The sequence below is a fragment of the Acomys minous genome, assembly GCF_964271855.1.
Source record: "Acomys minous genome assembly, chromosome: 13".
Lineage (NCBI taxonomy): Eukaryota > Metazoa > Chordata > Mammalia > Rodentia > Muridae > Acomys > Acomys minous.
The window spans coordinates 31,069,899-31,094,116 of record NC_140495.1 but is presented as its reverse complement, the minus strand read 5'-3'; the positions used below and the strand labels follow the sequence as shown (position 1 = coordinate 31,094,116).

At 38.4% G+C, this 24,218-nt stretch overlaps 1 long non-coding RNA gene across 6 annotated transcripts; it reads right to left on the bottom strand.

Annotated features, from left to right (window-relative positions):
• Positions 1–373: 373 nt before the first annotated feature.
• Positions 374–21,001, bottom strand: LOC311580689. Of its 6 annotated transcripts, none has more exons than XR_014773559.1 (8): positions 20,950–21,001; positions 20,847–20,899; positions 16,140–16,278; positions 10,263–10,294; positions 6,290–6,443; positions 2,441–2,543; positions 1,260–1,308; positions 374–592 (listed from the first exon to the last, which is right to left on the bottom strand). It is a non-coding gene; the product is annotated as an uncharacterized lncRNA (long non-coding RNA). The 6 variants fall into 6 exon arrangements; XR_014773560.1 differs by lacking the exon at positions 20,950–21,001 and adding an exon at positions 7,513–7,624 and having other exon boundaries at positions 20,847–20,948; XR_014773561.1 differs by lacking the exon at positions 20,950–21,001 and adding an exon at positions 7,513–7,624 and having other exon boundaries at positions 6,290–6,414; positions 20,847–20,948.
• Between the last annotated feature and the right edge of the window lie 3,217 nt (positions 21,002–24,218).

Sequence of the window (24,218 nt, the reverse complement as noted above, 5' to 3'; positions counted from 1 at the left end):
TTTGTGTAACTAAAGTACATAATAACAGTGTGATTATTCTGGATGGAATAATGTCGCCTATAGTGTTTATATACTGTTGACAAGGCACTCCAAACACCTCACTTCACTTATTCATAGAACTGGTAAAATGCAATAATTATTTCAGGGTATATTCATCCAAAGGATTTTCAAAATCCAACCATGATTACTGTGCCCAGATATTTTTAAGCTCTTTTGACTTCACACATTGAAATTTATGGTGCCTTTTCCAGTACTCCCTGCTGTGTCCCTCATCAGGTTCTGCCTGCCAAGTTACTAGGAAACAAGAAATGAATGCAGGAAAACCCCGTGGCTGTTCTGAACTAAAGAACTGCAAACACGACCAGAGTTCTCCACAAACCCTCCTAAACTGTCAGAAGAAAAAATGGCAACAAGCTGCAACCATTCAATGAAGCAATATTTTCCTTATTACTTGCAAAGTCTTTTATTTAGCCTCAACAGTATCATGCTTGAAACAATTTTAAGGCTTGAGCAATACTTGGGGTAGCCATCTGTTCTCTCAGATTAGCCGTCAGATGAATGGGGTGTTTGTTGTCAGCATTTTCACATTGATCTAAAATATCAACAAATTCAATATTAGTTCATGACAGTAGTAGGAAATATTTTCATCTTTTCATATCAAACAAAATGTTGAGTTTTTTCAATAACTTATGTCTCTGAAGTCATTGGTATTATGTAAATGTATTCTAATTAAATAAAGAAGACAAAGGTGTCCATGGTCAGATGAATTTAGTCTCTCAGATTCCCTGTGTACCTGGACTTTTAAGAGCACATCTTAAGTTTGGAGATTCCTGACCATCCACCATTGCAAGTCCCTTCTGGGCAACGATCTATCAAGTTCTGACTGTCTCAAACTGTGTTGCAGCAGATTCTACATCAATCACACTCACACTTGCTGCACTTTTAACGAGAAAGCCAAGAAACAATAATTTTCAATTAAGAAACTGGAAGAGATGGGATTTGATTTATGATTCAAGACTAATTATCAAATAGCTGGCCTAATGAAAATTAAGCCGCTGGTTACTGCAAAGATTTTAACTTTATTTTCTTGAAGAGACACTGATATGATCCAGAATGTAATTTATTGAAGTAGTATGATGTATTTTAAAAGCCATAGACATGTAAATGAGATAATTATCATTTTAAATGACAGGGCTAATTATTTACATTATGATGAATTTTATATTCCGAGTGCATATACACCTGAAATAAAAGCTTACCTTTGCTTCTGATAATGATTCTCACTTCCTTCTTATGCTACTGGAAAGTCTAAAAATATTTCACATAGTTTAAGAAGCAGATAATCCTTTCACGAAAGAGAATTATTTAATAGCTTTAATTGTTGAGAATTATTTGATGTAATTTATTCAGAATGAGTAAATGAAAACTTTAAAACCACCCAAATTATTATCAAGTGAATGCAACAGACCGTTTGTGTATGTTACATCAATTATGTCATTTTCTGGGGTTGTTAATATGGAGGTTGTGGATTGCTAATGTTTAGGGTCATAAAAGCACAAGGGTGCAGATTAATTTTTACCTTACTCTATAAACAAAATACGTTACTGTTGTGGTGTGTGTGGTGCTTTCTACCAGTTTGCACCTTAGATTGGTCTGCTCTGAACCTCATCCTCTAGTTCCTGATCAACCCCTCACTTAACATGTCATTCTTTCCTGCCCATTTTTTGTTGCTAACACCCAGAAAACCACAGTTCAAGGTTCTACTCCTTTTGCTTCTATTCCAACACTAGATGTTACATCCTCCAAGTAATCGGCAGAAACTTCCTCCCCTGCTTCCACCATGTTTTGAAAGTATGTCTGCTACTGAGGTTAATACTTTTCAATCTCGCATATTACAGTGAGATTTGTAATTTATAATTTTTATTTTTTTGATTAATTGTGAATAGTTATTGTTTTCAGTTAATGCATGCTTACATGTACCTTTCTAAATGCATGCATACTTTAATTTTTAAAAACCTTTCAATCTCAATTTGTTACTGAAGCATATAAATAAGAAATATATCGGGGGAGAAAACTTGAGACACTATAACCTTTGAATGTTCCCACAATAATTGTAACCCTCAACTACCTGTTCATAAAAACTGACTTGATGCATTCAGAAATTTTTATGTTTTTTTTCTTGAGGGGAAATTACCATTAAAATAAACTATGTGTGAACTGAAAACCTAAAAAGCAAACTAGTAGACATGTGAATGCTTCCAAGAAATGTTATGCCTGCTTTTTATGAGTCACATGCTTGTAATTTTGAGTTGCAGCCTCTTTGAGTTGACTACATATTCATCATAATCCTAATTTCTAAGACATGGTCATTCCTTTGGCATTGGCATTATTGTAGTATTTATTTTATAATTTTGTCTGTAGCTTTTGAATGCAGTTTTACCTCCTCCTATCTATGTGCTTCTTGAAGCTCCAACACTGGCCCAGCTTTTCAACACATGTTTATCATAGCACAATTATGATGTTTCGTTGTTTAAAAGTGGATTCTGTTAAAAAAAAAAAAAAGAACAAGAGAATCAAAATTAATAGTAAGAAAAACATAATAGTTTTGTGATATTAACCAAAAATGCTAAAGATAATTAATGAGAAAAATCTGATGATTTTTAGTCATGATATATCAATACTCTAAAACCAGTTCTAGAGACAGCTTGTCTTTGGTAAAATTAGCTTTCTTTCATCCAGCATCTATACTGCTACCAAATTTCTTTACACAGATATTAATCTGCAAGTTTAGTTTCCACTCAAGCGAGGCAGCGTCCTCACACCTTGCATTATCTACTTGCATTCTATCTCATGCTTAGGGTTGTTCTTCTGAGGTGCAAGCCTGCTTGAATCCCAACTTTATTTTGGAATCTTTACCACATACACGCTTCCTAAATTATTTCTATTCAGATTGATTCTTACAGATGTGCTCATCAGCTTTCCATCACTGTAGTGAAACACCTGAGGCAATTACCTTATACACATGTTTTTTATAGCAGTGGAACACTTGCTCAATAGGTTTTTTTTTTTAATTTTATTACACTAGTGAGGATCATTACAAGATGGAAGTTTTACTGTTTCAATGTTAATAACAGAAGGAAATTTCGTAGTACAATATGAAATGATCTCTATAAGTGAAAAAATTTTAAAAGGAGCTATGCTTTAGTCTATTGGTCTGAAGATCACCCACACACCAAAATTTAGCTTTATCCAGTTTGCATAATGCTCTTGAACAGCTGCCTGAGTCCTACAGGAAAGTGGACAATAGGAAGTGGTACTTCGGCAGTGAACTCGAACTGATCATTTACTAATGCTGTCATCTCAGCACTCCAGAGGCACTTCAAAGAATCGCACCCACACTGACAAACAAGAATTTAAACAAGTATCCGTTTCACCCATAATTTTGTAAGAAACCTGCTATACTTATCTCATTAGCCAGGTTTCCGAATGGTTTGCAAAAATATCGTGTTGTTGGTAATCTTTCACTAAGTCACAAACTGAGGACACATCTACATCCGTTTATGGTATGAGTGTGTTTGTCCATTTTAATTAAAGTTTTTTACTCTATAAGTGATTAGAAAAAAAAATTCCTATGACATAGGACTGATGTTTGGAAGGCCTGTCACTATGGCTTTCTAGTATAATGACCACCTCCTAGATTGTACTTGATTGTTTCATAACTAGCTTATTGTGTGCTGTGCCTGTCCTAGGCCTACAATTCTGTCATTCTAGCCTCCTGCACAAACAATATATTAACTTTCCACCTGTGTGCCTGTCCTGTCCATTATCCACTATTTTCAATGCTACTTCTTATGATCTCCAACTCCATTAATTTGTCTCTTCACCCAGCTTCCTTTACTGCTCACCAGAGCTACAACAAATAGGCAATTGACCTACCCACAGGTAGAATGACTTCATAAAGGAAAACACCATGATGTTCTCCTACCTGAACTACTTTAATAGTTTAGTGTGGATCTCTGAATAAAATCCAAATCTAAAAGAGCCAGAGGAATCACCTCCAATCTTATCCTTTAATGCTAAGAGTATTTTAACTACATCTGTGTCACACCCTCAAATGTCTCATGTTCTCTAAAAAATCCTCAATATTCTCCCCAGAGATAGTGGTCTATCAAACCCCAATGTGACCTTTAACCTTGCTACTATTAATCCATTCTTTACAAATAATTCTTGCTCCCACATAACGGTAAGTTGTTTAAGTTTTCATACATATAGAATAATATGAAATTTCTGTAGCACTTAGATGAACAATAATATCATATTTATTATTCATGTGGTTATTAATTAATATCTAATTAGGAGGCTAAAGAAACTTATTATAGAGATATATTCCTTATTTACATTTTACATCCTACATCTAGTAGAGGGTGGCATTGACAATGACCATAGACGTTCTTGAGCTACTAAGATAACATATGAAATACATTTGTTCTTAACTTCTTCAGATTCATGTACATAATTAGTTTCTGCGTCCTGTTGCTAGATCAATATTTACCTTCTTCATTTGTTTGTTTATTTAAGTCACTTTACAGCTTGATCCCAACCCCCTCCCTCCTCTTCCCAGTCCCAGTCTCACACACACCCCTCTCTCATTCCACATCTCCTTCTTAGAGAACGGGAGGCCCCAAGATGTACCCACCCTGGCACATAAAATACAGCAAGTCTAAGTGCATATTCTCCCACTGAGGCCAAACAAGGCATCCCAGGTATGGGAAAGGGATCCAAAGGTAGGCAAAAGAATCAAAGACAGACCCTACTCTGATTGTTAGGAGACCCTCATGATGACCAAGCTGCACAGCTTCTACTGATGTGTTGGGGCCTAGGTGCAGTCCGTGGATGCTCATTTGGTTGGTAGTTCAGTCTGTGAGCCCCATGGGCCTAGGTTAGTTGACTCTGTACTCTTCTTGTAGCGTCCTTGATCCCGCCAGCTCCCTCAATCACTCCTCCCACTCTCCCACAAAACTCCCTGAGCTCGGCCTATTGTTTGGCTGTGGGTCTCTGTATCTGTATCCTTCAGCTGCTGGATAAGGCCTCCCAGAAGAATTATGCTACGCTCCTGTCTGCAAGCATAGCAAAGTGTCATTAATAGTGTCAGGAACTGGCTCTCTCCCATGGGTCGGGTCTCAAATTAGGCCAGTCATTGATTTGCTATTCCCTCAATCTCTGCTCCATCTTTATCCCTACACTTCTTGTAGGCAAGAAAAATGGGGGTCAAAGACTTTATGGATGAGTTGGTGTTCCCCTCCCTCCACTGGAAGTCCCACCTGGCTACAGGAAGTGGCAAGTTTAGTCTACATATGCTACACTTCTAGAAGTCTCAGCTAGTGTCACCCCATTCACTCTTAGGAGTCTCCGCTGTCCCAGAGCTACCCCTCCCTGATTTTTGTTCCTTCCTGGTCCTCCCACATTACTCGACCCTGGTCTTTAATGCATTTGTTCCCTCTATCTTGTCCTTTCTTCTCTTCAACTGTGTCTTCTTCCCTCCAAAGGCTCCCTTGGTTCTTTTATTCATATCTTTCACACAAGTTTTAATTCATTCGTTAATACACAAGATATATTTTAGATTCTTGAGAACAGAAGTAATTCTCTCAAAGAGATAAGAATGGTTTAGTAATTTCTACTATATATATATATATATATATATATATATATATATATATATATATACATACATATCTCATGTCCTAGTTATTTTTCCTGTGATATACACAGAAGACAAAAAGCAGATGTGAAGCCACAGTGCTTACCAGTGAGGAAAGCTAGCAACACCCAGCATTTTTTTTTTTTTGCCTTTTTTTTTCCTTCCTCCATTTCCTACTGATAGCTTCATTTGGATATTATGAAATACAAAAAAGGAGTCAATGAAACAGAAAAATTTTAAAACCATTTGAGAACAGCTCCATAAGAAGATGCTTCAGAGATTAAACCAGTGGTACTCCTCAGGCAAATGCTTCTCTGAAATAGTTATTTGAGAAATGGCAGAATTTTTGGCTGTTCCTCTTTCAAAGAGAAGCTTGAATGAGATGAAAACAACTCATACTCTGACAAATAAGTCAAAGTTAGATGACTCTTGAGTCTCAAATGTCCCCACAGCTGAGTTGTGCTTTTGCAGTGCCTTGATCAGCCTAAGCTGCGACAAAGGTAGCAATGAAATTCAGGAGAGGAGCCTCTTTCTAGTACCAGATTTCCTCCAGAGCTTGCTACAGCTCAGAGCAACAAATGATTAACTCACCCATTATAGATGAAGAAAGAAAGTCTCCAAAGTCATCCATGAAATCTGAGAGAATGCTAACTTTGATCTCCTTGTCTTCAAACGAGGAGTTGCAGTTTCGGTGGTAAGAAGCAACGCCACAGGGTCTATAAGCCACAAACGCAGGGTGTGGAATCTAGATAAGCAAGAGGGTTTTTTTTATATATATATACAATTGTAGGGAAAGGCAGCATGGGTCAATATGTTGTTAAGGACGGATGCCAATGTCAAGAAAACAGATTGCTTAGCTGCAATGAGCTACTTGCTTTTGCAGGAGAGAGGTGCTGAGAATTTATTCTGGAAATACATATACTTCCAAAAGGTAGACTCAGAGTTTAGTTTGTGACCAAAGGCTTTGTCTGCCTAAATCTGAATTGGACTTGGCTAATTAGTCATTGTACACTAAACCTTGTATGCTTTGGTTATTCCTGACTCTCATCAACCCTCTGTATATCGAAAGGGAATCAAACAGTCCATTGTGTTTTAAACATTACAGTATAACAATGATTTGCAAGCAAGAGTCTTAATTTTTATTCACCATTTGGACAACTGATGTAAATTTGTGAAAACTATAGAGACATTATGAAAGTAACTAGAATCCCAGCATAATATAAGGTAATTGAATGCAAACTTTTTTTAAAAAGAATGTACTTTTAATGACATGTGTGGGTCTATGCATGTGAGTGCAGGTGTGCACAGAGACCAGAGGCTTCCTATCTCCTGGATGTGGAGTTACAGGCAGCTGTGAGTTCCCTGATATGGGTTCCACGTACTGAATGCAGATCCTCCAGAAGAGCTGCAACTACTCTTTTTTTTTTTTTTTTTTTTTTTTTTTTTTTTTTTTTTTGGTTTTTCGAGACAGAGTCTCTCTGTATAACCTTGGCTGTCCTGGACTCACTTTGTAGACCAGGCTGGCCTCGAACTCACAGTGATCCACCCGCCTCTGCCTCCCGAGTGCTGGGATTAAAGGCGTGCGCCACCACGCCCGGCTGCTGCAACTACTCTTAACTGATATGCCTTATCACTAGCCCCTAAATGCCAACATTTAATAAACCTGGCACTTGCACTAAGATAAAAATAGTGTATGTCCTATTTTAATGGTTTGCATATATAAATCTGTTTGATGACCATAAGCTCATGAACTATGAAAGTGAGATGCATTCTCATTCAACTACAAGCAAGTGCAGAACAGTTAAACAACGTACTCAGTGCTGCTCGGTAGTAGAGTCAAAGCTGAAGCCTAGGACCTCTGGCTCTGGTGCTCATGCCCTTTATCCAGCCCACTCTGTGTCTAATTCTTGCAGAGTTCTATTCCTGCTGAAATATTTTATGCTCACATGACAAAAGTTTACAAAGATAAAAAATCTGCATCTCAAGTGCATCTCTGCAAAGAAAATCTGTAATCTGTTTAACAAATATTTTATTGTGTGCCTACTAATCTCAAATTACTGGGCAGCATACATGTAGAATGAGAACTGAGTTTTAAAAAAATGTTCACAAATCTTGTTGTTTAATAACCCAGGACAGTTACGTAACTAAATCGATTGAATATTATTGAACACCACAGAACAAAACGAATAAAGTTATCAGGCCAAAACCAAACAAAAACCAAAAACTTAAATTCCACCTCAATATAACAAAAAGAAAATTTGAAAAAATTCCATAGGAAAAATACTTTATTTTATGTGTCCTTAAATAAATAATGAAAGAAATATAAAAACAAGGCAGGTAGGCAATCCAAGAGCCAATTTGGCTGCCACTCCCATTAAGCACTGAGCCCCGGGGAATGTGACAATTTGGAAACAGAACCCAAATCCTACTTAAGAGAAAGTCTGACTCACAATAAGAGAGAGAGAGAGAGAGAGAGAGAGAGAGAGAGAGAGAGAGAGAGAGAGAGAGAGAGAGACAGAGAGAGAGAGAGAGAGACAGAGAGAGAGAGAGACAGAGAGAGAGAGAGAGACAGAGAGAGAGAGAGAGACAGAGAGAATGAGGACCTTCTTTCTGTTCCCATAACAGTCATGGGCCCACATTGCTGATTTGGGAATGCTTGAAGTTTGAATACAGAGATTCCCAACAAGAAGTTTAGGCAGGGAATCCAAGCACCAGTTCCCCCGCTCACAGCCCCACTTTCAGACACCGCACCAAGCGCTAGGAACCTAGACCAAAGCCATGTGGAGTTGGAAGCTGAAGCCTACTTAGACCCTTCCAGAGTCATGCTGCTTCCCCCTGCTTAGTTGTCAGCTACCCTCCCCCTGTTGCTGGTTCCTGAGATGTCATGGAGTCTAACCCAAACCCTAGTTAGAGACGTCTAAAGTCAATCCCCCTCCCCTCCCTCCCTTCCTCCCACCTTACCTCCCTCCCTCCCTCCCTCCCTCTCTCTGCTTTTCTACCAGTCAGCCTGCATATTGTGACAATCTGGGACTAGTTTGAAGCTAGAATAATTTTCAACTACATTCTAAATCTGTATCTTTGTGCATACAGATCAGTGTAGCCCTCATCCCTCACCACAACTTTTTGCATCAGAGAACATTACAGAAAACCACACTTGTTCAAAGTACAGCGAATAAGTGGCTCTTGAGGACCCGGCCCCAACTGACACATCTATGACACAGCTGCCACACCCGAGATTCAGGGAACATCACAGAAGAGGGAGCAGAGAGATTGTAAAAGCTGGAGGACCAAGATGTCTGCATTGAGGTAGATTCTTTTATAACTGTCAAGGAAAGACACCCATGCCATCTCAGCAATATGATTGCCAGAACAAGACCTGAAAAATGACACCAGCTGACATGTCAGTGTGAGCAGAGGGAAATCTCAGCAGGCTTCACCCTCCAGTTAGCTACAAACAACCACTGGTTCTGAGAGAGGAAGAAATAATCTCCTCCATGGATGAACATTCTGATTAACTAGTCAAATCTAAGTGATCAGCCCTGGACATACATACATACATACATACATGTATATATGAGCAACACTAACTATTGTGTACACATATGTAAGAATAATTGAAGAATTGGTCGTGAATTTAAAAGAGTGTGAAGAATGTGGCAAGATTTGGTGGGGGAAATAGAAATGTAAACATATTACCCATCTATAAAATTCTAAAACATTTTAAAATTATTTTTCAAAATTAGTATTGTGGGATGGAGAGATTTCTCAGTGGTTAAGAACACTTGCTCTATTCAGGTTCAGTTCCCAGAAGCTATTTCTCGGTTCACAACTATGTGTGACTCCAGTTTCAGAAGATCCACTACTCTCTCCTGATCACCATGGGAACTGACAGCATGTGGTGCAGTTACGTACACACAGGCAAACACTCATACACATACAATATAATTAATTGGTTTTCTAAGATATATCATTGATTGTGGTGAGAAATAGGATAACATGATAGAAATAATTCCTGTCTATAGACATATTCAAAAAAATTACAATGACTAGAAGTAGTTGCCTGACCCAGTTAGTTTATAATTTATGACACTGTTTGTCAAGGTCACCATGTTCATTTAGAGTGATTATTTAAAATTAACACCTATACACAACCTTACTATATCAGAAACTTTTACAACATGGCTCAAGGTTTTTAAAGGTTAACAAGATCTCAGTGTCTTTCTTTTTTTATTTTTACATATACATTTATATTATTACACATATATACAATAAACAACATATAGCAAGAAGAACCACGGTAACAATCAAGAATTATATAAATGCTACATTCATAGTGGTTTGGCTGTTTGTATTTAGCAACCTTGAAAAAAACATTTTTCCTATCTTGGTGAGGCTAAAATTCTGAATGTAAATCATTATCTATCATATCTCATCTCTATCAACTTAAAACATCTATCTAGACATAAAAACATCTTAACCTCCTAAACAACTAAGCTTAATTGTAAAACTAAACTATATGGTCTTCAACCCCATCAGAGACTAGAGAAGGAATAAAATTAATTACCTGAGTAAATAGCAAGTGCAGGTTAGTACCATCTAAAATAGAAAAAAAAAAAAAAGACAGAGACCGTTTGCTAACTGAAGAGTCACCAAAAATCTCTATTGTATTGGAGTATCATCTTCAGCTTTCTGGCCCAGTGTATCTGACATATTTGTAAGGCAGGAACTATTGAGGACTTACTTACCTTGTCTTGGCAGAGTTTGGCCATCAACGCTACCTGTGTCAAAGTTTGCCCATTTTTAGGCAGAATTCTGTCTGTGTCAGAAACTAGGACATTTTCCCCAGTAGCTGGTTTGCCACATTTGAAGCCATCTCCATAAGGAGGTTCTTTGATGCTCATCATCTTCTTTGATGTAGGCTGGGTGTTGCCAGGAGAGTACCTGTCTTATTGTCAAAGAATCTTTATAATAATAAAAACATCTTTAAGCACCATAGTCTGTAGGCCTCTGAGATTTTATAAGACTTTATCTATTTTACCTTTTCTAGATATAGAATTATATCTATCTGCTAAGCCTAGTCTTGTGATAAAAATAGACTAGTAATTGACATGACCACAATTTGATCAACTACCAATTAACTTGTATTACTTAATTATATGAAAAGCCTGAAATAGCACTTTCAAAGTATTGGAAGTAAGCCTTATATTATAGTTGAAGTCGTACGGGTACAATGCCACATATTAGAGCAGAAATATATATAGAAATATATATAATGTGTGTGAAGAATAATTTTAATTCTGTACCAATGTATCAAAATTAAACTTAGTTTGTATCAATATACAAAAATCTAAACCAATGAATTTTAATTGACCTTCTGAGTAATAATTAAGGCCTTAAATTAAGGAGTAAATTCAATGATCTACTTTTTGTCGTATCATCCCTACATATTTCTATATTCCCTCTTTCTTTTCAATCCTATCTCCTAACCTAAGAAAGAAAGATAAAGGAAAAGAGAGATATGACTAAGTCCAAGCTCATTTTCTTTCTGAATAAGACTACTAATAACTTATAACCAACTCCCTATGACTATAGCCCAAGAATGTAACCAAAAACCTACCCAATCCCCCTTAAACGAAGTGGTGTGTTATTCTCTTAAGGTTTCTTTCAGCTGATTTGGGACAAATAATACGTTTGTAGGGGCCCAAATAAAACTGGGGAGAATGGTTAAATAAGCTGGGAATATCATTTGTGGTCCACTTTCTAAATGTTGAGGAATTCCAGGCTTAATAGAAGTGCTGTACGGGACAGTTTGAAATGCTGGACGAATTCAGATCAGATGCTTTCTTCTGGTTCAACTGAAGCACTTGGTGCTGGAACATGAGGGATGCAGGATGTGTGTGTCTAGTATGCTGAGAGGAATGAATCCTGTCAGGTCTGATCTGGAGTCAGTGTACTGCTCTTTTGTTCTGAAAACATAGAATTCCTCACAAGCGTTAGACAGTCCTAAAACAATAAATATATGAGGTGTGCATGATGCACAGAACAATTAAGTCTGGGTCTCTGTTCTTTGTATGAGCCAAAGAAAGACATCTGTAAATCTTCATTCATGCAACACAAAGAACGGCATGTAATAATAAGTCACAGGGATTCTGTAACCAACGGGAAGCATTGTCTATGCATAGGCGTTCATGTCTTGGGCAGTCTCAGAGCTATTCTCATGTAGTGAGATTAGCAATGTCAGTTACCTGCTTGTTCTGCAGTTTCACGTCTTTAGATACTGGTCATAGCCCCCTCCATCACTGCCTCTCAGTACCACCTTTCCTCCTTCGTTGCCTCTCCCTCCCCTAGTCCTCAGAAAGGAGAGCCCTCCTCACCTAACATATCATCTCAGCCTAACAAACCACACCTGTACTACCCATATCATCTTGCTCTGTGGCCTGGCAAGGCCACCCTGCCAAAAGGAAGTGATCAATGTTGGGAGCCAGAGTCCCTGTAAGCAATAGCCTCTACTCTCTTTATTGTGGCACCCACAAACAGGCTGTGCTGCCTATCTATGACCACATCACACATGATCCTTGGTTTGTGCATCGGTTTTTGCACTGTAGTGTGGTTATCCTGTATTATGTGGCTAATATCCACGTATGAGTGAGTACATACTATGTGTGTCTTTCTGGGTCTGGGTTACTGCATTCAGGATCATCTTTTCTAGTTCCATACATTTGCCTGCATATTTCAAGATGTCTTTGTTTTTAATAGCTCAGGGGTATTCTATAGTGTACACGTAGCACAGTTTCTTTATCAGTTCTTCAGTTAAGGGACATCTAGGTTGTTTCCAGACTCTGGCTCTTACAAATAAAACTGTTATGAGCATAGTTAATGAAATGCCCTTGTTATATGGTGGAGCATCTTTCAGGTTTATGCCCTGAAGTGGTATGGCTGGATCTTGAGGAAGAATTATTCCCAATTGCTTGAGAAAGCACAAGATTGAGTTCCAAAGTGGTTGTTCAAGTTTGCACTCCCATTAGCAATGGAGGAGTTTCCCCTTTCTCCACATCTTCACCAGCATGTGCTGTCACTTGAGTTTTTTATCTTAGCTGTTCTAGTAAATGTAAGATGGAATCTCAGAGCCATTTTTATTCCATTTCTCTGATGATTAAAGATTTTGACCATTTCTTTAAGTTTCTCTTATCTATTCCATATTCCTCTGTTGAAAATTCTCTGTTTAGCTCTGAGCCCCATTTCTTAATTGGGTTACTTGGCTTGGCAGTGTTTGATTTCTTGAGTTATTTACATATTTGGATATTAGCCCTCTGTCAGATGTAGGGTTTGTGAAAATCTTTTCCCAGTCTATAGGCTGTCTTTTTGTTTTGCTGACAGTTTCTTTTGCCTTACAGAAGCTTTTCAGCTTCATAAGGTCACATTTATTAATTGTTGATCTTAGAGCCTGAGCTATTGGTGTTCTGTTGAGTAATTTGTCTCCTGTGCCAATGAGTTCCATGCTCTTCTCCACTTTTTTTTCTAATACATATAGTGTGTCTGGTTTTATGTTGAGGTCTTTAATCCACTTGGACTTGAGTTTTGTGCATGGTGATAAATATGGGTCTACTTGCATTTTTTCTACATGTAGACATCCAGGTAGATCCACATCATTTGTTGAAGATGCTATCCTTTTCCCATTGAATAGATTTGGCTTCTTTGTCAAAAATCAAGTGTCCATATATGTGTGGATTTATTTCTGGGTCTTCAATTCAATTCCATTGATCAACCATCTTATTGCTATGCCAGTACCATGCTGTTTTAATTACTGTTGCTCTATAATACAGTTTGAGATCAGGTATGGAGATTCCTCCAGAGGATCTTTTATTGTACAGGATTGTTTTGGCTATTCGGGGTTTTTGGTTTTTCCATATGAAGTTGAGAATTGATCTTTTAATATCTTTAAAAATATGTAGGTATTTTGATAGGGATTGCATTTAATCTGTAAATTGCTTTTGTTAAGATGGCCATTTTTACTATATTGATTCTTCTAATCCATTAGTATGGGAGCTCTTTCCATCTTCTGATATCTTCTTCAATTTCTTTCTTTAGAGACTTGAAGTTTTTTCATACAAGTTTTTCACTTGCTTGGTTAGAATTACACCTAAATACTTTATATTATTTGTGGCTATTGAAAAGGGTGTAGTTTCCCTAATTTCTTTCTCAGTCCCATTGCCATTTGCATACTACAGGGATACTGCTTTTTCTTAGTTGATTTTGTATCCAGCCACTTTGCTGAAGGTGTTTATCAGCTGTAGGAGTTCCTTAGTAGAATTTTTGGGTCACTGATGTATACTATCATATCATCCATGAGTAGTGATAATTTGACTTCTTCTTTTCTAGTTTGTATACCCCTTGATCTCCTTTAATTGTCTTATTGCTCTATCTAGGACTTTATGTACTATATTGAAGAGATACAAAGAAAGTGGAATTGATTTAAGTTTTTCTCCATTTAGTTTGATGTTGGCTATTGACTTGCTGTCTATTACCTTTATTATGTTGAGGTATGTTCCTTGTATCCCTGATTTCCCCAAGACTTTAAACATGAATGCGTGTTGGATTTTGTCAAATGCTTTTAAGGCATCTAAGGAGATGATCATGGGTTTTTTTTTCTTTCAGTTTGTTTACATGATAGATTACATGCATGAATTTCTATATATTGAATCACCCCTGCACGCCTGGGATGAAGCCTATTTGTTCATGGTGATTGATATTTTTTATGTTTTCTTTTATTCTGATTTCAAGTATTTTATTAAGTATTTTTGACTGAAATTCTCTTTCTTTGTTGGGTCTTTGTGAGGCTTACATATCAAGGTGACTGTGGTCTCATAGAGTGAGTTTGGTAATGATCCTTCTGGTTCTATTTTGTGTAACAGTTTGAAGAGAATTGGTATTATGTCTTCTTTGAAGGTTTAGTAAAAATCTGTGCTGAATCCATCTGGACCTGGGCTTTTGATGGGGGGGGATTTTGATGGCTTCCTCTATTTCTTTATTAGATATAGGACTATTTAATTTGTTTACATGATCTTGATTCAATTTTGGTAATGAATTTCTTGGCTTTCTGTTGTTTCAATTGTTGTTGAGTTCCAGCTGTAATTCATGAGGGTGTGATAAGATGCAAGGGATTTTTCTATCTTCTTGTATCTGTTAAGGTTTGCGTTGTAACCAAGTACATGGTCGATTCTGAAGAAGGTTCCATGCAGTGCTGAAAAGAAGGTGTATTCTTTTCTGTTTGGGTAAAAATGTTATGTAGATATCAGTTAGGACCATTCAGTTCATGATGTCTATTAGTTTTATCAATTCTCCATTTAGTTTCTGTCTTGGTGATCTGTCGATTGGGGAGAGTCAGATATTGAAGTCTCCCACTATTATTGTGTGGAGTTTGATGTGTGATTTAAGCTTTAGTAATGTTTCTTTTACAAGTGTGGGTGCTCCTGTATTTGAGGTATAGATGTTAAAAATTGAGACATCCTCTTGGTTTATGTTTCATTCAATGAGTATGAAGTGTCCTTCCCCATCTCTTTTGATTAGGTTTGGTTAAAAGTCTCCTTAATCAGACACTAGAACGGCTACTCCAGCTTGCTTCTTGGGTATGTTTGCTTGGATACCATTTTGCAGCCCTTTACTCTGATGTAATGTCTATCTTTATTGTTGAGGTGTGTTTCTTATATACAGCAGAATGATGGATCCTGTTTTTGCCTCCAGGTGAGCCAAGGCCATACCCTGGAGGTTATCTGCAGGGACAGGGGAACTTTCTGTGAATTGGCCTGGGGACCTAAGGTCAGATACTCTTGTTTTCTATGTTGTGGGGTCTTCTGTGGTCCAGCAACCCCAGATTATGGAGTTCCAGCAGTCTACAGCTCTCTCTGGGTCCTGGAGGCCAGAACTGCACTTCCACCAGGCAATCTGTGGCCAGACTCTTGATGTGCCACCTTGGTACCGAGTCGAGGGCGAGAGACTGTGCATTTAACACATACACACACACACACACACACACACACACACACACACACACACACACACACACACAATAACACAGTGGGTCCTTCATGCTAAGAGAGCAGCAGCAGCAGCAGCAGCCACAGCAGCGGTTTATTATTCCCCTCCAGAGTTCCAAAGAGCCTTCTTATAGGCATCCAAAGAGGAATCCTCCTCCCAGGTGAAATCCCTCAAGAGGTAATCGCACACAGGAGGAAAAGTCTTGAGGAAGGGAGGGGCACATTCTCAGAGCAGTAAACATGACTAGCTAACCAAGATAATCACAGACGTGGAAGCTGCTAGAAACAGGACATGAAACAGCAAGACAGATAGGCAGCCCAATCGGGCCTGGTTCCTACACTGTGTGAGACGGCCAGGTGGCCTGAGACCAGACCTGCCGTGCTCTACACATTTTCACCCCTCTCACCTGGGATACAAGAGCACTGGTGTTTTCTAGTTCTCAGTTCAGTCCTTAGGTTGCTGTTCAGTCACCACTGTCCTGCTGGTCAAACAAGGTGTGTGCTCAGCTCTGCCATCTTGGTTATGACACCTCAGTATCTTTCATACTCCGTAAAATTCAAGAACCACCGGAGGCAAAAGAATGAGAAAAAAACTTAGATGAAGTCACAGATAATGATGATGTTTATAAATCAGCAATTTATACTAATATTAATTTATTTTCTTTACAATAAGACATAATGCATTGAAACATATTTTAACCATCAATGATCATGCTTTGAAATACATTGATACAGGTACACAGTGAACCTCACAACTAGCAGATGGTGGTGTGGAAAATTGCAGACTTGGGGTTTGAAACAAATTGATACATGGTAAGAACTGCATGCATACTGGGAGCCCTACAAGTCAACAGTGGCTAACAGTACAAGCTGCAGTCTTAGAGTAGGGATGAGAACTGAACTAGAGTAAAGGACCACAGGAATGTGGGCACAATGTAATCTTGGAACTCAGGGTGGAGACAGGGTATGACAGAGAGTAAAGTTCACAAGCATGGAGGGAGTTCCACAGCTCACATCATCAGAAGCTGTGTACTTAAGGAGAAGGATGAGCACTCTGAGACTGAAGCCCACGAGCAGAAGGAGTTCCACAACGTTTTGTTTTGTTTTGTTTTGATGCAGGATTTCTGTGTGGCTGTCCTGAGACTTGCTCTGTAGACCAGGCTGGCCTCAAACTCACAAAGAACCACCTGCATCAGCCTCCTGAGTGCTGAGATTTAAAGGCCTGTGTCACCACTACCCAGAAAGCTCCACAATTCTTAACATAAACTGCAGACCCAGGCAAGAGGCCCATGCTTACTGAATATATTGCCTAACTATCAGAAGAAGACCAGTCCTAGAGTCCTAGAGTCACTGGCTCTAAATACCAATCCTACAGAGGAAAATGATGATACTTCAAGCCTACTATGACTTAGTTCTCACTCCTGATCATTTTAAAAATCTCTAATCAAAGAAGAAATAAATGAATTTAAATAATGAGTAAAAAAGAAAAAAAAACTCAAGAGATTGACTTCAGATGTCACAAAGCAGAAAGGAGAATTCAATGAAAAATGAAGACAATATGTCTTTTCCAAAAATTATTAATCTCATATTAATGGATCCCAATAAGAATGATTTGGAAGAACACTAAGACAAAGAATTTAAAAGAAAGTCTGTATTCAGAGAACAAAAACAAACAAACAAACAAAAATACATCTATGCACTCCAAGAGAACAAAACCAAGGAGCTAAGGGAAATAAGGTCAATCCAAGACATGAACACAGAATTCAATAAAGAAATACAATTGCTGAATAAAAGCCAAACTGAAATGATATTAGAACTAAATAAAGCAATTTAAGATATCAATGAATTCCCACCATGGTTGAATTGATAAAAAATAAAATAAAATGAAATGAAATGTGCCACATATCCACAATGGAAAATTACTCAGCTATATAAAAAAAAATCATGCAATTTTCAGATAAATGGATGGAGCTAGAAATGATAATCTTGAGTACAGTTAACTTCATGTCCCGAAAGACAGACATCACGTGTGTTCCCTCCTATGCAGATCCAAGCTTCATATCTTTTGTGTGTTTATCTTGGAGCACAAGTAGAAGTCAAGAAACTAAATAGGGGGCATGTGGAGAAAAATACAGGTTGAGGAGGCTAGATTACTGGTAAAAATGAAAGGAGAGAGGTTGAGTACTAGGGGCTAGTGAAGCTCAAGTAGTGAGGAATTCAAAGATACAGAGAAAATCAAGGCGTAGGGAAAGGGGCTAATATACAGGAAGTCCACATGGAAACCTATTGTCTCACAGCCCAATTAAAAATATACACAAAATGATTGTGCGTCACACGTGATATGGAAGAATTAAATATTTAACAGATGATGAAATGTGGGAATGAGGGAGAGGAAGAGATAGTATGAGAGTTAACTAAACTAAAGGCATATGTGAAAGCCTGACAGGAACCCACTAATTAGTAAGCTAATTTTAATAGAACTCTAGAAAGAGTTAAAACAAAATTAGCCTCTGTGGGTGAACAATGCTACTACAAGAATGTATAGTTTATTCAATTAAAATTGCAGTGGAAGGCATATTTCCCTATGAATTATTGGTTATGGGGGCCCTGGGAGGTCACCAAAGCAACAAAGGCTGTTAACTCTGCCCTTGGTTCTCCAACATAACTACAGAGTAAGACCCTGTTGCTGAAAACACTTTGGCTAAGAGATATCAATCTGAACCCAACCAGAACATTTCCTCCCTGCGGGCTAACTTTGACTGTGCAGGCTGCTGGAGGAAACCAGAAATCAATTGGCTGCACTCTTCCTGCTTCAACACTTGACCTACCAGGAAGATCTGCCCACTGGTGCAATAGTACAGTGACCAAGATGGGGTAACGAACAACATTTTGACTGGAGTTAAGGTTTGTTCTCAGGATAAACCTTCATGCCAGGTACTAAAATTCTAGCTAAAAGCCTAAGGCTAGGGAGGTCATAGGACATATAGTAAAACCTAATTTTATTTTTATAAGTGATCGTGTTGCCAAATGGTCACAGAGCTATTTATGTTTATACCCATAGACTAGTGTATTCTGTCTTTATCAGAGAAGGTTCTTTTTGCAATGAGCCGAAGTCAATATAGACATGTAACTGGTTAAAGTGTGTACAGCCCTAAAACAGACATCTTCAGTACCAACTCTCTCCCCTGAAGTCTCAGGAAACATTTCAGGAGTAGAAGTAGAAACAATGGGGAAAGGGGACTGTAAAATACTGTTTTCTGGATGACATGACTATCATATCAAAGAACACACAGCATCTGTTTTTACCTACACTATACAGTTACAGGATCAAGGCATCCAAATTTCTATCAGAGATGGGGGAGGTACTTCCGGGCCCTACATAATACTAAGGAGATATTGGCAGGTGATGTATGCTAGGGCAAGGAAAATTGTTCCTTTTGCTATGTGTCAGCTAGTAGGGGTCTCATGCTCCAGTGGAAAGGCTTACAGTTTACACATATGGACAGTTCTTATTGGAAGGTTTCTGGCTGGTTATGTCAACTTGAAACTAAGCTAGATATTTCTAGGGAGAGGAATTTTAAGAAATATGTCTCCACAGGCAAGACTGTAACAGGGTTTCTTGATTGGTGACTGGTGTGACAGAATCCAGCCGACTACGGGTGGTGCCAGCCTTGGACATGTGGTTGTGGATGATGAAGAAAGCAAACTGAGCAAGCTACAAGGAGCAAGCCATGGCTTCTGCTTCAGTCCTCCTTGGAGACCCTGTCCTGACTTCCCTCGGCGATGAAGTGTAAGTGGGGTAAATACTTTTCTCCCCAAGGTGTTTTATCACAGCAATAGAAACTCTAAACAAGATAGATACACAAGGTGAAAGACAGGAAGTTAGGAAGGGAGCGAAGCAGGGAGAGAGGGGAGAGAGGAAGGGAGAGAGGGAGGGAGGCAGAGAGGGGAGAGAGGGAGGGAGGCAGAGAGGGAGACAGGGAGGGAGGAAGAGAGAGAGGGAGGGAGGCAGAGAGGGGGACAGGGAGGAAAATGTAAGAAAGGAGGGAAGCATGGAAACAAGGAAAGGAAAGAGAAGGGAAAGGAAGTGAGAGAATAAGAGAGGAGAAAAGAAAAGACAAGAATCTGAGATAACATGCTGGTGGGAATATGGAGAGATTTGGGTTGATTAAGCCGGGTGAATATGATCACATTCCATTTTGTATATGTATGAAATTATACCAAAAATAAAGAAAAATTAATTTAAAAATTCAAATATATATATATATAGCAGTACATTATGCTTTAAATTTTTACAGTAAATAATTTAGCCTTAGGATTATTCATTTATATGTGTAAGACTTCCTTTCCTCTGTAGCTAGCAGTAACAAATAGATATGAATTTTTCTCCTGCAACAGAAATCTGAAGGCAGTGGTCAAGGGACACTGCTTTCCTCTGGGGTAACCCGCGCACTCAGTGTTGTGTTCTTCTATGCCTTCTACATGGTTTTTCTCCTCTGGTCACAATGTCTAAAACATCCTTGAAGCAGAAAGAGCAAAAAAGAGAAGATAATGACAGCAAAAATCACAAAAATTTGAAGCAGCTATGTGCTTAGGTTTCGCTCATCTTCAGGGTATCATACCACAGGTTCCAAAGATCCCGACAAACACATTATAGGTTTAAAACAGCATTCATTAAGATATGGTCCGTCGCCTAAATTCTCCCTGTGATCGCTTTTGCAATGAAGTTTTATTAGAAATAGCCATACAAAGCTTTCTTATCGATCTATGGGTCCTTTTATACTATGTAGTTAGTTATAAGATAGACCTGATGACCCACAAAATCCAAATTATCTCCCATTCTACCCTTTATAGAAGTGTTCTGGCCCCTAGTTTATGCCAATAACGAGCTGTATGACAGAGAGATAGCACAGCTCTGCACTGTAAGAGGCAAAGCTCGTGTTTGGTATACTGCATACCAGCAAGTGCCATTTTTTGTTTATTGGTCCAGCTTTTTTTTAAAAAAAGAAGATGTATTTTTCCTGAAAGCTAAATTTGCCACCTAGAAATTCATACGAAACACTTTGTGGTGCCTACCACATAGCAGAGACTGATGTCAGGTATCGATCTTGTACTTACAGAGCGCTTCCACATCAGCCTTTCACTGACGGAACTGACAGACTGGCACCTCAACGGAACTGACAGACTGGCACCTCAACGGAACTGACAGACTGGCACCGCAACGGAACTGACAGACTGGCACCTCAACGGAACTGACAGAATGACACCTCAACGGAACTGACAGACTGGCACCGCAACGGAACTGACAGACTGGCACCTCAACGGAACTGACAGACTGGCACCGCAACGGAACTGACAGACTGGCACCGCAACGGAACTGACAGACTGGCACCTCAACGGAACTGACAGACTGGCACCTCAACGGGTTTGCCTTTAACAGCAACTGAAAGTCGCTTTCAGTCAAGAGTGGGCCCAACAGTAACACGGACTTGAAAGCAAATCCAGATGTGGACATAGCATTTAATTAAACTTCCAACACCTAGAATCAACATAGACATATTTATACATTATCTTCCATCAAACGCAAAGTACTTCACGTGCAGTGTTGTGACTGGAACGTTACTGGTGAGTGGTGCTTACCCTTCCTAACGCTGAGACCTTTTCATATAGCTCCTCATGTTGTGGTGACCCCCACCAGCAATACAATTATTTCCTTACTATTACATGACTCTCATTGTAATACTGTTATAAATTGTAATATAAACATCTGATATACAGGATATTTGGTATGCAACTCCCCCGGAGGAGTTGAGAACCCCTGTTTAGAGTCATATACAGTTCATGAGAATAGAAGGGCTGCTACATAATTTCTCTTCATTTGCATGTATTTCTCATTCATCACAATGAGCACTTATTATTGAAGTGTTACTTTTCTTATTAAATAAATGAAACACAAGAAAAATGCAGTCAGTAAGCATGGTAACCAAACTGCTGAACTTTTCTAATGTATTTTTCACTATAAAATACTGTTTGTTATCTAAAATACGTAGAGGTCTACTTTTGCAACTTAATTTGAAACATATAAAAATGACATGCTGAGCAACGAAATTGAATTTATTTTTAACTCTTGAAGGAAACCAAACAATTTCATTCAGGTCTTGCATATTTTTGCCTTAAAAAAAAAAACAGAAATGTATAATTTTGGTAAAAAAAAAAATCAATGGAACTTTGATGGGGTCCAGGGAATAGAATGGTTGTATATCTTTCTGGCATTGAGTGAGTAACTTTTTTAGCTAATCCCATCCTCACATATAGCCAGTGAAATAATAAAAGGGAAATTGATATAAAAGTAATATTTAGTCACAATAATCCGCTGTGCTTGTTTTAGAATCATTAACCAAACTTCAGAGATACTCTCGACATGAAATAAGTGAGAGAAGTGTCTGGTGGTTTTAAGCTTTGGCTGCCTTTGTGCTATGAACAAATACCCTTATGGCTGGAGAGGTATCCATAAGCAATCAGCCTCACCAGTTGCTGACCTGTAACGTGAACCTTAAGTGCATAATCAGCGCTAACAGATACCATTAAAAATGATGAGATTAGCGACTTAATTTACTACACAGTTGCTAAGGTATCTTACTGGAATACTTTCCCCATTCTCCATCAACAGAAATCCTTACAAATTCAAACACGTAAATAAAACTTAAAATTGTACCGAGATAACCCCTCACACGGCAACCTTCCATAGCTTTTGTCTAAAATGGCCCAAGAGCTCCTTGTTCACAATGATGCAATAAGCAGCTTGATTCCGTTTGTCTGGGTGAATCTCATTATTACCATCAAACTAGCAGAGCCCACTGTTTGATCGTGAAGCTGTAATCTTTTGTTAAGTGCATATTAAGCAATGTAATCCGTATACACGTAATCCATATACCTTTGCAAGGGCTTAAAGAATAATTTATCACTAGCATTTTCCCACAAGATTTCCAGTGCCTTTCTTCTCTCGCAGAGGATCCTCAGGGTACCCAGTCTCTATATCCTTTCCTGAGCAATTTTCCTGCCTCTGACTTTTATTCTGTCTCTTTCATGTACTATTTATTTATCTCCACCCCCTACAATATCCCTTCAATAATGCTTTTTTTTAAATTTTATTTTTATTTACAAAATATTAACTTCTGCCTTTCACCCCAAAACATTTAGATTTCTTGCATCATGCCTCTCAAAGGTTTTTTCTTTACATTTGATCAAGTTCATAGCCCGCCAACAGTGCAGTGTTAGATGTCACTAAAGTATAGAGCAAGCCAAGATGAGGGTAAGGAAGTCTTCCTGGCATCTCACCTGGGGTCACCTGGATACATGTGACCCTAGCTAGATTTAACACTATTCTTTTAAAATAATTGTCATTCACTTGCTGTTAAATTTATTTAGCTTAAGGGTATAGTGTCATATGTTTTCCCCCATATGCCCAAGGTACAGAGACAAAGACTGTAAAATGCTGAGTCCTAGAAGGAACTAGTATACTGCACTCCTTCCTCCCAAGGTTCAAGTTTCATTGTTGAAGAGGAGACAAGAAAAGTGTAAGAGTCAGAAATGTTGGATGAGTACAAGGAAACAGTATCTTCTGGAGACAACAGGGCAGAGACACAAATGAAGTACAGCAATTGGGACAGCATTGCACTGCATCAAATCCCAGCACAGAGATGGGTGTTGGACTGGGTATCTCACCCATAGTTACGGAGCTTTAGGCAATTCATAGCTCCTGGAGGAGAGGGGGTCAATTTTCCCTTTTTTTACTAAAGATTTTGTTTTATTTTATTTTATTTTTGCATATGCATACACATAAATAAAAAAATCACATACATCAAGAAGAAGCACAAAACAGTCAGGGATTATAGGAATGTCACAGTCGTGGTGTTTTAGCTAATTATATTTGGCAATCTTGCAGAAAACATCCTTCCTATCTTGGTGATTCTAAAATTCCGAATGAGAATCAATGTCTCTCATATCTCATCTCGGTCAGCTTAAAACATCTATCTAGACCTAAAAAACTAAGGTTAATTGTAAGACTAAACTATCTGGTCTTCAACCCCCTCAGAGACTTAGAAGGAATGAAACTTAAATATTTGAGTAAACCAGAAGTGCAGAATAGTAGCATCCAAAATGAGAAGAAAAAAAAATGACAGAGACAGATCACTGCCTGAGCAGTCACCCAAAACTCTCTATACCATTTGGAGCATCATCTTCAGCTTTCTGGCCCAATATATTTGACAGACATATTTGTGAGGCAAGAACTATTGAGGACTTGCTTGTCTTGTCTTGGCAGAGTTTGGCTGTCAACTCTGCCTATATCCAAGCTTTTTAGGCAGAATTCTGTCTGTGGCAGAAATGAGGACGTTTTGCCCAGTAGCTGGTTTGCCATATTTGAAGTCATCTTCATAAGGAGGTTCTTTGATACAGTTTTCTTTTAGACTGTAATCCCAGGTAGA